The following is a 14,698-nucleotide window of genomic DNA, read 5'->3' on the forward strand; positions in this document are numbered from 1 at the left end:
CGATGATATATTAAGTTCATTTTCAAAAGCCCTTGAATAAAATGTTATAAACAAAGAGAATCGCTGAGGCAATAAATAAACTAGTTGGTGAGACGCGAGCGCCTGTACATCCTACACGCATGTGTTCAACGTGCCAACGCCACATCTATGCAGAACATTCAGAATATAGATTCTGACAGAAAAATATGTAATAAATATTAATATTATTGTTCCGCGGTATAAAACGTCACCTGCTACGTTTTAAAGCGGATTCGACGATGTCGGTAATGTATAATATATAACTTTGTAACATGAAAAGAAATTCATTACTTTTATTGTATTTAAAACGCCCGATATTAAAACGTATTACCATAATACAGTTTGGCATATGATAGCTTGCATATAAGGGCAAAGTGATGTCTATAAAATATTCAATATTCATGTCAGAGAAGGTGTGAAATAAACAAAAACAGAAATATCGTTAATATGACAATTTATGGGTTGTTTTTGCTAAATGAAAATAGTCGCGAGTCGTGAACTGAGCAGATCTTTTTTGATTTTCTTAATGGAATCTTTTCGCGAGGGATTTGTGTCGAGCGATACATAAGCTTCCGCCCGCCACTATAGGACAATCATCTGATTTGTGTGGTCCTTTAAAAGAAAAAAAAACAAAAACCTCTAGTATCTACTTCTCAACGCAATATAAATAATCTCCGAGTTTAATCCAATATACTACTTAATATTTAATTTGTATAAGGATCCCGAACATTAAAAAACTTTCTATGAACTTAGCGAAGTCGGAAGCATTTCACGATTTATGACAAAACAAATTTTCGTTTCCGTTTCTCTTCCCATTGTTTTTCATACACCAGCTCCAAGCTTTCCAGCGTAAAACGACAATCTGAAAAGTGGTCTTGTACAACGGAAATAGAAAAGAAAAGGTAAAGAACGCATACATTTCTAAAGCGACCTTATTAAACATCATTAGAAATTAATGTCCTTGGAGATAAAACATCTAGGATAACGCTACCTCTGCCATTATATAAATTAAAGTTTAGTTTAGTTCTAATTAAGGTTAGTTTTGAAATTACGTATTTCATTGTTACGTATTTCATTGGCTTTTAGAATAAACTATTAGTAACTCGCTACATTTTTTACTTTACACTTGACGCATGACAAAACGTAGCGAGCGAAGCTTTTTATTATGTTCCCCGACACCTGGAATTTTTTAAAATATTCTCCTTTTTATACCAAAGCAGAAAATGTTATAAGCTGTTTTTAACTACTAATCAAATTTTTATTTATATAAAACGGACACGTGATAAAATCAACGTACATTAAATATAACATTAATTTAAATATTCTATGTGATTGTTATTTTTACACCGTAACATGTGCAGGGAACTCGTTTACATAGTTGTGTTACACGTCGGTGTATTTTCTTTCAGTCCACTTTATTTTCTTCCTTTACCTCCCGCTGTTTCCCACCGCGGACACTTTTGGTTAGTTTTGCTCTGTTCCGTATAATAAATAATAAAATACAAGTTACAAAAAATTCACTGCTATTTTAAAAATGGAATACGTATTCAATGTAAGAACAGTTGGTTGCAATTTACATAACGCTTAACATTATTAAACCATATATTTATGTGACAGTTTTAAAATTATTTATTCTAATATTAATAAAAAGTCATAATCGTAAATTAAAAATCGTGTGTCATTCGACCAAAAAACCGCTGTGTTTATGTATGCTGATTCGATGTTAATAGATTTAGGTAACAAATAGCGTTTTGATTTTCTATTAATCTATTATAGCGTTATTAAAATCAGATAACATCGGTGACGCCTCATATGAACGAACGTACATTACAATATATCATTACACAAAGCGATTGTCAATGTACTATTTTTCACTTATCAACGTTTTGGCACGCGCTGTTTAATGTGTTTCTGATAAATAGCTCCTATTTAGAAGGGATATCTATACAACGATTGATTTATTATTGATCCACATAATACGATTACAAAATATTTTCAACCGTCAGCCTCCTTTATGGTCTCGTCATTGGGAATACACGTTCGTGTCCGCAATGATAAACATTTCTCAGTCGGCTGTGAAAATGTTCATCATTTTTATATTCTCATTCTTTTAAAGGTCACTTCCATCCGTTCAGCAATTTATTAGAACAAAAACAAGAATTGTTGAGATATGTGAACAGTCGGTGAAAGTTTTAAATGTTGTTTCGTATTTTAATAATATTAAGTAACACGAAACTTTCCTATTCTAAATGCAAAATGTTCAAGATAAAATTTAGATTGTTGTTCGCATTGTTTGGCTCATGATCCGAAAGAATCAATTTTATTGTTAAAACAAGCGCTTTGTTGATTTATGTGCTACGAACGTGGCTTCCCGATAGCGTGTCACCGGTCCGCGTTCGCGCCTCGCTCTAGAATTTGCTAGAATTTTCTTTGTGTTCAAACATTTGGAAAATTTCAGTTAAATTAAAAGCATATTCCTAACCTGTTACATTTATTTCAAAACTTGGTTATAATAAATTGATGGAGAATTCACACATTATAATAAATATTGACAACATAAAAAATTATTGTCAATTACAAGCAATTGCTTCATAAAACGCATTTTTATTCTTTTGATCACAATTTATCGATACATAGCCGTGGCAGGTGAACTACCCTATCCCCTACTACTGATCTACATAAATACTATTTTACACGCAGTTTATCACATTCGACGACAATTCCTATTAATTCTCACGTCAGCTATAACTATTTTTTATCCGTATGTCATCATTAGTACGAAAAATTACCAGTCAATAACGTGTCTGTGTGGCTTTTTTTTCATCGACCGCAAATTATGTCCTTACTTATTTCAAAACGTTAAGTCATTGAGTTTTTTTCATGGATCATTATTAAGTAAAGGTAGTAAATTTTAACTGTTATGCTTTATGCGTCCGCTCGGCTATACATCATGAAATACTAATATGGTTTCCATTGTTTGCTTTATGTATCTTACGTATGTAAGAAAACCATATTATTGAGTTTCTAGGCTTTGTGATGGCGCAACAGTTATATTATTATAGTGTAGCAGAAATATCTCGAGCGAAAGCTACCAGATCAAAAAGGATTAAGGTCACGTATGTTGGATAATATTAAGTGGACGTAGATATGCCGTTTTCGTGACTAAGATATAAAACTGATTGTAATGCAAAATATTGTTAAATACAAAAATAAAGCAACATTTCTATCCTTATATAGACTATTATTGCACCGAAACGATAAACTTAAATGTTTGTTTCTCTTCTGAGTTCAACATCTGTAATTTAAGTCGCCGTTTAAATAACATTAAACGTCAGTTAAATTGACTCTGAGAGTGATATAAAAGCACAATACGAAACTTCGTTCACAAATCCCTGTTGGGCTTCAATTTCTCTCCGGGAACTGTTTAAATCATGCGCGTGCGCTTGAAATAGACGATGCGTTCACTCCGACGTTGTAAATTCACCGCTAATTTACAACCCCTCTATGTTATAAATAAATAAATACGCAGTACAGCACTATATCCACGCCTGACAAAATGTGCCACCTCTCGTATGGAGCTGTCATAACAGCTCCTTCGCGTCCGCTTAATTGATTACTCGTGCTACCAATTGTTATAACGCTTTCGGCCGTTTGTTTGCTGAATTCATCACTTATCTGCCCGACAATTGTTCTGAATCGTCAAAACTTGTTTATCCTTTCAGTGATGTTATAATTACAGAGATCGGACGGTACGTTTTCTTTATTACGTCATCCCTTTTATCGTTTGACTCTTATCGAAATATCTTATTCATCGTTGGAGACGTCCAAAAACGTAAAACAATGCGGGCAACAGGAAATAAAATGTTATTTGTAATTGTGAACAACGGCGACAAAGCCGTTGTGACGAGTATCACAATGATGTGTCAAACTGATGTTTTAAATTAAAATTGCTTTTAATTTTTTGATTCCCTTTAGTTTTGTTAAATTAATTTTGTTAGCGCTACAAATTATTCCGCCATTTTCGATGTCTGAACGGTTATTGGGTGCCAAATGGATTGAAGTAAGATAGCAGCCGGTGTGTGATCGTGCCAGATAGGTATAGTGGTCATTGTAAGATACATTCTCCGCCGTTGTTACTATATATCTTGTGAAAAACGAGAAACTACACTAGGAGTGACAATATGATCATATCATTTAATATCCAATTTGTTCTAACAAACAGCGCTTCATTTCTGATGTGTTTATTTACGTCTTAAATGTAAGCTGATATATACTGATATATTTTAGAAATATATGCTAACATATAAATTATAAAACAGATGCGAAAGTGACAAATTACTGTATTACTTACATATTAGCTTGTATTTTTTAATGTTTAATGCGTCTGTACAAATTTATCACTTATGCAACTTTAACAAGTTTAAATATTGTATTCATTTATGTTTTGTACAAGAAGAAACGACAGCTGCTACTGTTTTTATTTAATGTTACAATATTAATGCGAAATATTCGTAATATTATTTACGACTAATGATGCCTCTGAATTAATAATATATGTGCAAAATTTTTATTTATAATTCGTAGTGGATCTTTTATATTCGATGTTTACAAAACAATCAATCCATCTGCCTTGAGTTCTTTGATTACGATTAAATATTCGTAACATTTAATGAAGGTGGAAGTAGTTTCATAACGTGAATTTCATATAGATATGACGTTTGTCTGTACTGATATCTTTCGCCGGCTGCCAGCCAGCGGGCGGGGTTAGTTAGATGCCAAGTATTGCGGGCTCGTTAATGTACCGCTTCGGCACATTCTCTTATTGTACAGACGCTATTAGGCAATCTATGCATGGACGCCACACACAGTGCGAAATGTCACTGGGCATTCTATTTTACATGTTAAATTTGGACCACAAAATGTCTAGCGGTGTTATATGACGCGTTGCAAACATATAGTTACATTGCATCTCATCTCAAAAAATAATAGGTATGTTCGGCTCTGATTTATGATACGATTAGTTACACTAAATGATATATAGCTGCTTGTCACATACTCCCTTTAATTAAGATTGATTAAAAAGTCGCAAATATCACGCAGACATCAGCCTTCAATCATAGCGTCTGCGATCTAGCAGACAGTTAAATGTTACATGCAAACACACACCTGCCAGATTCATTTAACTGTAGTCCAGCCTTTCTAATTTTATTGTACCTATATACGTGTATAGAATTTGAATTTTCTTTAACGGACACCCACGATGTTTTCGTTTCGCAGTGACTTGAAATTTGCGAACCGATTACATAACAAGTCATGTACCATATACGATATGTTACCGCCGTTACGACATTCACAACAAAAAGTTAACTCGTGATGAATTTTTTCTCCACTCTTCGATCTCTTCAACATCTCACGCGTCAATCGTTATGTATCAAAATGTAAACTGAATATAATACATCATACCATACCAGTAGATTATAAATATTTCAAATCAGGTAATGATTATTGTTACAACTTGAGAAAGGATACCGGATCAAATCAGGATCGGAATCAAGTTTGAGTAACAACCTCATATATAACAGGATGTACGGTGTGCAACATAGCGCTGGAACAATAGCGAATTTTACCCTTTAAATATATTGAAATAAAGGCTCGGGATTAAAGGGTTGCGTGTACATGTTATGTACGTGGAAGGGCCCGTCATGTTTTATTTATTCGCGTCGGAGTTGTAATAGAGTCGTGCCGTGAGAGCGGCTTGCACGTTTTTTGCCGGCCTTAGGCCTCCGTATTGAGACGTCTTTGGATGCTGATGTCTTGTTGTCTGTCCGTACAACATCCGACATGGCAGAGACACTTATTTATTAACTTTTTTTTATAAAAAGCATTGAAAATTAGATCCCTTTAATATATAACAACAACAGGCTTTTAAGAGTTCATAAATATTGTTGAGTTTGAAATCGGTATCGAGGTATAATATGAATTAAATATTGCGCCACTTTAAGATCATTTTTCATCAAACTACTTACGTATACAGATGCTCGAGGATATTAAAAAACCATTCATCACGGTAACAGCAAAAAATAAGAATTCAGAATCACACTCGAACACCGCAACTGCAAAATCTGGAGACGAAGAGGTATTTCCATTCCCCCTTCCCAGCTACACCCCAGAGGGTGGCTGTATCCTCCCCTTTTGATACGAAATGATTGTCTAATATTAGCGTTGTTATAAGGTCCCTCTTTGGGGATTTCAGTGTACCTTCTGAAAACATTACATGCTTTTCAGTTTTGAATTCACGATTTACTGAAATCTTTTCTATAAATTAAATAAACACAGACAAATATTTTAACGTAATAACACGAAGAGTGGATCGTAAATATTATAAGAACGGGTCAACGGCCGCTTCGAATATTTTTTCTACACCCCCCAACTATATCCACAAAAAAATGCCGCTTGTTTTCTTCGAAACGAACCGTAGAGTTTTATTTTGAATAAAATTTATCGTTCCTACATCTATTTCGGCTGGTTTCGTCAACACCGGTAACTATAACGAAGTGGACGATAGCTATGAATAGAGCGGACCGCCGTGGACATACAGATGACAGATTTGTTTAACAGACTCACATTATCAAGAATAAACACAAGAAAATTACACATTATTTTTATTATCACCTCATATATGACACGAATGTGAGTAATTGGATTTTATTGTATTTTATAGTTGTATTTTAACCTCATTATCATAGTTAAATTTATTTTCCCATAATAACAATTTAAGTTCGTTGCTATCGTTGTTTTTAATAGTCTTTATCGTTAACAAATAATATTTATCCCAGACTATTATGATTTAATTGGTCAAAATATTATGATAAAGGAATCAATTACCGCTTTTCAGCGTTACAGCAACGTAAATTTATTTTTGTTGAAGCGGCAATAATATGAAACTCGCATATTGCTCGATTCGCTGTAGATAACAGAAATAATGGGGTTCAAAAATGAAATTAATTCCAGGTTGATGATTTCAAATTGAAAAGTCACATCGGTTCGCGCCATAATTCATGATACTGAAACGTGTCCGGACGCCTGTGTTGGACCTCTAGGGCTGACGAAAGCTTTCCTTTTCGTAAAACTTTTACGAAGCTTAAACATTACTTTTACATTACTAATATACATATTATATTTATAAGTCATAACAAACACATATCATTTTTATAATGCTATAATGCATCGTAATTTTTCAGTAGAGATTTTTTTTTATGTTTTCCACTATATCCGTTAACATCTCAATCGTATGTTATAAAAACCCACATGAATTTTTAATATAATATACAAAATTATTTTATTTATATGTTAAAATAAGTAAGTTCGAAGCTACGTGGTGCAAAGCAGAACACAATAATAAATTCAGTTATCCGACAACAATAGCTTTTAATCCAGGCACGTCAAGTTTTCGCTATTAGAGAAACCCTTATTATTCAGGGTTATATATCAAAATTATGTAAATATTTGCTTGATCAAGTATCAACCCTAGCTTGTCGCAGTCCTTTGTCGGTCTTTCCGCTTCACCACACGCGGTATCTCTGAAACTAGAATATGCATGAACGAACACTATATTTAGTTAATTCTTAGTATTATTGATATCAAGAATATATAAATATTTTAATTTATAAAACATATTTACTTTATTTTTGTATAAAGTAGGCGTAATATCATTATATAGCAATCAAGCAGGCTTCAAGCCTTTATTTTATTGATTGATATATGTAATTACACATAGCTTAAGACAATTTTTACCATCACTGTGTAAACGTATTTAAGAACTATGAACTATTATTTTAGAGTTGTTTATAAATGAATCTTAAATAAATTTAGAGTAACACCGTATATTCAGAAATAAATTCTTTAAAAATTGTAAAGTTGCATCTTAAAATTATATATGTCATTAAGCAATGTTTATACGTAAGTACACATTAACGTTTGTCGGTTACAGCTTTCAGAATCAGAAATTCAATAAGCAAACATGTGTATATAAAAAAATATATATATTTATAGTTATATCTATAAAATATTAAGCTAAAACAGAACGTAATGCAGATGGCTCTGTTAAAAAAATCTTCAACGTTGTTTAAAAATACGAACGTTACATATTAATCCAACTAATTATTGTTTCGACGAGTTAATTAGAAATAGGCTCGTAAATCATTTTATCCACAAGTCTAAGGCATGTAACGGCGTAAGGCTTTCGAGGCAACAATAGAAATATTTGCGTCCTTATCTGATGACGGTTATTGTATGCGAAAGAAAGAGAAAGCGTCGTATCCACCCATAATTTGCCTGCACGAAAATTCTATAATAAATCATAATAGTTTCAGACAGAGTTGGGGTAAAAAATGAACCAAATTGGAAAGTGAATTGTAAGGCACGGCGAGGCTAGCCTGTTATTAGACCAATTATGTTATTATGTTTGCCGTATCTAATCCGAAAAACTAAATTGGAGCCAGTCGCTGCCGGCGAATGGCCGATAGGTTCAATCATTTTTACTAGTGGGTCGCACGAAATTCGTTGCGGAAGCAATAAGAAACATGAGAATTCCTAACAAATTGTACAATCGTATACATCCAAAGTGAAATTTTGGATCGATTTGATAAAAAAACTGGGGTACGTTTTTTAGTCTCCATTTTGGCATGGTTCATAGTTTCGGTACAAATTAAAAAGGGTGCTCTTCTGTACGTACGCATTACAAAGTTCACATTTTAAGCCCCTTGCCCTTTATTATCCCTCACCTAACTCATATTTCATTCTATGTAACCATAATTAAAGTGACGTATTAGTCTTTATATCAATGAAGCGCTTACAGCGCTGTCAACAGAGTTCACATTAGACTGCCGTTCGTTTTGATAAGAACGTATTGAACGATAGCCTCTTTCACAATTTGTATATTTAGCATACATGCTTCAAAACAGGTTTTTCATATAAGTTACGAGAAGTTTTTTTTTTGTGTTTTTATTACAGAATGTCCTATTGTGTAATCAAAATATCAAAATATGAATACGAAATAAGGGAAGGGACAAAAGAATTACTGGCATGCTTTTAATTTATTCGTAAGCGAGTACATGAAAACGTAATAATAGAAGCGTGTTTGTAAATATATTAATGTAATAACTCTCTCAGGGTATACCGAAGTATGGGGTTCTGAAATTTCACGGTACATACATCAAAACGATTGAAAACTGAACGTCTTCATTACGACTGTCATATTAATTTGTTATCTTTAATATTAAGTTACAATAGTTAAAATTAAACGTGATCTGACCTAACCATAATAGTTTCATTCATGAATTACACGGTATATAATTTTATAGCATTAAAAGATAAAAAAAAAAATATTATTTATCCGAATGCATGTGTGCCCTCGTTTATATTTATAATTAAAACATTGATATGACTGAATTAATTAAATTTCATAAATATTATTCTCATCTCGTTCATTGACCTTTATAATTATTGTTTATCTATTACTCGCGGATTATCTCCTTGCGATTTATTGTTATTACCTTCATACAAGATGTCAGTTTGATGTATATTTTGATTGCGTATACTTTGTAGCTGAGAATTATTTCATATTTTTAACCTCGCCGTATGATTAGTTATCATCGATCATGGATTTATTAATTTATCATATTTGTAATAACATTTATAATATTATTTGCAACACAATTAAGAAGTCTCGATCTTTGTTTTGACTCAATAAAAGTTACTATAGTAAAATTATTCCTCAAGCCCTACTTTTAACTCATTTATCAAACTTAATAAAATAAAATATATATTTTTTATATAAACTTTAATTTTAAAACAACTTCCCTTGCCATATTCTGTATTTACACAGTGATAACTCGTGCGTCACACTTGTCTCAAATGAACTTGACATTAAAAATAGGTACGTATGGTACTAAGCTGACCTACTTATCAGCTAAGATCACTCTTAACCGTGTCTTCATATCAGAGCTAATGAACCTAGCTGGAGGGTCAAACGATAAATGATGACAACGACTTTCTACCGTCAGTTTTTTCCTATTTAATTAACAAGTTCTCTCAATAATTAATATATAAATCTTTTTAATTGTATTTCTTCATAGACAAATAAGAATTAAAAAATTTATTTCAAATGTATTTCCTATTGTTTCAGGTAAGTGAGGCTCCGGAATTGCATTTAACGAAATTAACGGTTGGCTGACGGGAACGTATTCGAAATTTAAATTACCATTTACCTTAGCGATCGTTTGTTTTGTCACGTGCCAGCCACGCGATAAACAGTTCAATCATGATTTACATAAAGTCGTAATTCAATTTCGCACGGCCGCTGTACCGAGCTTCCAAAATGCACGTGTGTTAGCGACAGCTGAAATCAAAGGAAAGTCCTATAAGTGGACGAACTAAAAATATCGTAGTTATAGTGACTCGTGATTGGCTGTTATCTTAAGTATCGACTTTAATCTTTTTAACGAAAACGGTTTTTGCTCTGCGTATCACAACTGGGTTTTCATTATTGTGCTATATCGTCGGCGTCAGTGATTAAATTTAATAACAATATACGTATAGATATAATAATTCATTTAAAGCGTTGTAACTCCACAGAGTAATGTTGAATATTAAATAAGAAATTATTCTTGCGATCGCAATCTTATAAGCAAAAACATATCTGTTTAAAATGTTTCCCGCCCATCCGTAGCGCAACGCTGCGTGCATTCACACGCATTCGGATAATCTTTCATATGATCGGGCACATAGCCGCGTGTATAGAACAACCGGCCATTTTACGGAACCGATATAGTTCACGATTCCGGTCTCTGTCGGCTGTCATTCTATTCGGCCGTGTTAGATGCATGTTCGCACTCCCACTCGCACACGAACGTGTGAGGGCGCCTTTATTCGCGCTCGGCTGGTGTCCGTCAGTGTGTGTGTGTACATCGTTGCACGCGCTCGTATGTGTGCGTGCCCACTCATACCAGCCGACTATGACGGCTCGTAGATTTGACAGCTAGCTCAATGCGGGTTCAGACGTACATTACACCGATGTTAATATAGTAAAATAGTTGACAGTTTATTTACGTACATTGGCGTTCAGTTGGAATTTAAAACGTTATTTTTATAAAATATATTATACAGATATATATTGTGTGTACTATTGATTTGTGATATGATCGTTACGTGTGTTTATTTATCATGTTCGCAATTAGATGCGCTCCGTTGAAAATCATTGTAAGGGGCAACGGTATGAATAAAATATCGCTCGCGGTTTGGTGGTCCCGATCACAAGGAGTTCTATCTGATGATTGGATATAATAAATCGTGCTCTAATGGACCGCAGTGGAAAACATCAGTTATGACAAGAAATAGGTGATGTTAAACGTGAACACATGTGACGTACATTAACATTATAACTTAGTTGTGGTTATTTCTAAAGTGTTTTATATTCTTTTGTTATTATTTGGACACATTCCGATTTGGATTAGGTGGAACAAGTGCTCGGTGAGTTTTTCATATTGTTTTTAAATGAATATAAGAGATTATATAATTTTTAAATATTAAAAAAATAAATACATATGGAAAAGAAGAATATATAGAGATGGATGTTTCAATTTAAAAACTCCAAGCAGTTTTGGTGTCGGACACTAATTTAAGTTATACATCAACAGAGACATTTATACAAAACAGTAAATTTATTGTTTTTCACAAGTTAACCTTTTTGTAGCAGGTACAAGGGCGCAAGGTCGCTCTACTATACAAAAAAAAACTAAATAGAGTCGTTCCTTGCTCTATCCTTAAATTTTGGCACCGCCCTATATCATTTGTTTTTTTTATTATTTAGTCTTAACTCTATGATTAATGTCTTTAATAATGACGTACCAAAAGACAGGCAGTTTAAAAAAATGTTATTTCTTATTAATGGCCTATTTATTTTGTTTGTATTAAATATTGCAATAATTTTGGAACGAATAAATTTTATATATTCTAAGATATATTAATTTGAATAAATGTATATGAGATCAAAATCATATAAAATCATAATATGTTTATAAAATTTTAATTAAATCCAACAAATATACCTATATACTCTCAATTCAACATTTAAAACCGGTTACGAAACTTTTTCTCATAGATAATACATAGATACGCATATTTATATAATTACATAATAAACTATGATTATTACCTAATAAACATAATTCTAAAATACCTTTCCTGTTACCATGGTAATGGCAAAGATATAACCACGACCATTAAATATAATAAAATTACCATAAGCATTCTACTGATCGAGCGACGGTAAACTTTTAATACATAAAAAAAAGATTGTATATATTAAGTACATATAGAAAATTCATGATTTAATTAACATATACATAAACAAACTCACATTCGACGGATAGAATTCATTTTAAGGTAATTTAAATATCTTTTTAACAACACTATGAAACTTATGAAAGATTTAATGAACGAGCGTGACAATGAAAATCATTAAATTAAACGTGATGCTGTCACGAGTGTTTTCATAATATGCTTTGTTCCATCACTAATGTCACGCCTTAAAACAAATAATTTAAACTTATAAACAAATTTATAAGGTTAATAAAATAATAAAATGTCGTTTCATTTAATTTAATCTATTCAAATATAATTTAAAATTACGATCATTTATTATATGTTGATAAGTAATCGACAAGTTTAATATCTGGTATAAACACTGAATAATATTAAACAAAAAGTTATTACTCTGAATTAATTCTACAAGTATAAAAAATCGTCAAGAAATCTTAATTTAATTACAACTAAAACAAAAAAATCGCTTAATTGAATTGACTGTCTAATTGGATGGTATTGAAAGAATAAGCCTTTAAAAGATTCCTTATCACATATTATAGGGATGCACCAAATACAGTGCGTAGTTTAAGCCGGACTTCATGCTATTATTCTAACGGTACCTTTCACCGCTATCTGATTCTAAACGTGTACCAAAATCTGGCTTAATAAAGTATACAGCGTGTAACAATTTCATGTTGAAATGATTTCGTTGGTGCGATTATCCGGCGTGACCGTCGACTTTCTATGGAACTAGAAAACTCACTTCATTATGCCCTTTACATAGTAGTGGGTCATGTTCCATTATATACAGGCTGTTCATAAATTTATAGAAATTTAAACTTAAAGAACACTTTATTAGTTATTTTAATTAGGTACTAACAATTATGTAATCAAAGTTGTCAATACAACATTTCACAATATTAATAATATAGACTAAACTTCAAATATATTTAACATAGCTACAATATATTTTGTCAAGGAACACTAATGATACTTATTTAAATAGGGTAATTGTAGTCTAAACTAGTTGATGACCGTGGTTTTACGTGGTTTATTGTTGACATCGAATACCATTTAGCATTGTATTCAAATCGCTGTTAAGAAACCAATCTGTAGTGTTCTTACAAGTTAATAAACAAGGTTTAATTCAGACTCATATTTAAACTAACTATTGAATCCTTGATTAAATCCTAACCTAATTTTTAAATCTGATTGAATATTAAGCTAAGTTTTATTAGCTAATATTCACATAATACAACAGTGTTTTGAATTACGTGTAAATAATAAATTACGTACAACATCGGGTCGTGTAATGAAATCTTTCGTTTCATAATAACATTCTTTCAAACAATCGCCACAAGTCCTCACGGACCTCAAGTTCGCTATCAATGTATGTATTTAATAACACGGCATAATTCGCCGGGCACAAAACGCCCGCCCACCTCGATAGACGCTAACTCAACATCATTTGTCTGTGTCTGTTATTAAAGCATTTACATGTTATATTTTATTTTGAATTATATATATATATATATATATAGAATATAACTTACGATCTGTTAGCTATTTAAGAAATTAAAAATCCTTTTCTTTAACCCGTTACACTTTTCTTTTTGGTTACATTAAAGATTTCAACTAAACGATTTTAAAATAAAATAATATTTTCGTTTAAAAATGATATTTTTCAAATGAAAAATAATATACATACTTCAAGTACCTACTATATTTTACGTTTAAGAAACCTCACTATACGTGTAAAGATATTAAAAAAAAAACAAAATATATAAAAAATGAACGGTGCGAATTTTATTTCGGAATAAAACGCTAATCTTTTGATAAATTGATAAATAAAGATAAAAAAGTTGATTTCCATCTTTGGCGCGTGAAGTCGGCGAAATTTATGAGTATTATAGGTTGAACTCGTTTGTAAAATTATCGGGTCCTGGATACGATGGTTTTTTTGTTTTCTTTTTTTGATATTATGAATACATTTAGAGTTATAGCATACATTGAAGATAGAGTTTGTATAGTTTTATTTTTACATTAATATGGTAACGTCTGTCAAATTGAAAGAATCTTAGCCTTTTTGTAAATGTTTATGTTAAATGTTGTTGGATACAGCGGATAAAAAGTCACATCGTAGAATAACAATAGTTGATATGTACGGTTACTTGTTCCGTAATAATACAAAAAACATGCCGAATATTCTAATATAACTTTTGTGTTATATAGATTATCAAAGTGACATTTGGTAAAACATATTTTAAAGTACAAATATTATCATTAATTTACACCATCAATGAGCGTGGAGTCTTCT

The 14,698-nt window shown here is 31.9% G+C and overlaps 1 protein-coding gene across 7 annotated transcripts in view; it reads left to right on the forward strand.

Annotated features, from left to right (window-relative positions):
• Nucleotides 1–14,698, forward strand: part of LOC116769106 (homeotic protein antennapedia-like) — a 169,565-nt gene that overhangs the window by 134,537 nt on the left and 20,330 nt on the right. The window contains exon 1 of one of the 7 annotated variants that reach the window (XM_032660113.2): nt 10,989–11,547. The exons of the other annotated variants lie outside the window; for them this stretch is intronic. The gene's annotated coding sequence lies outside the window, so the exon portion shown is untranslated. Of the gene's footprint in view, nt 1–10,988; nt 11,548–14,698 lie in introns of those variants that run through there. 7 annotated transcript variants of the gene reach the window in all.

Source organism: Danaus plexippus, chromosome 5 (genome assembly GCF_018135715.1).
Source record: "Danaus plexippus chromosome 5, MEX_DaPlex, whole genome shotgun sequence".
Taxonomy (NCBI): domain Eukaryota; kingdom Metazoa; phylum Arthropoda; class Insecta; order Lepidoptera; family Nymphalidae; genus Danaus; species Danaus plexippus.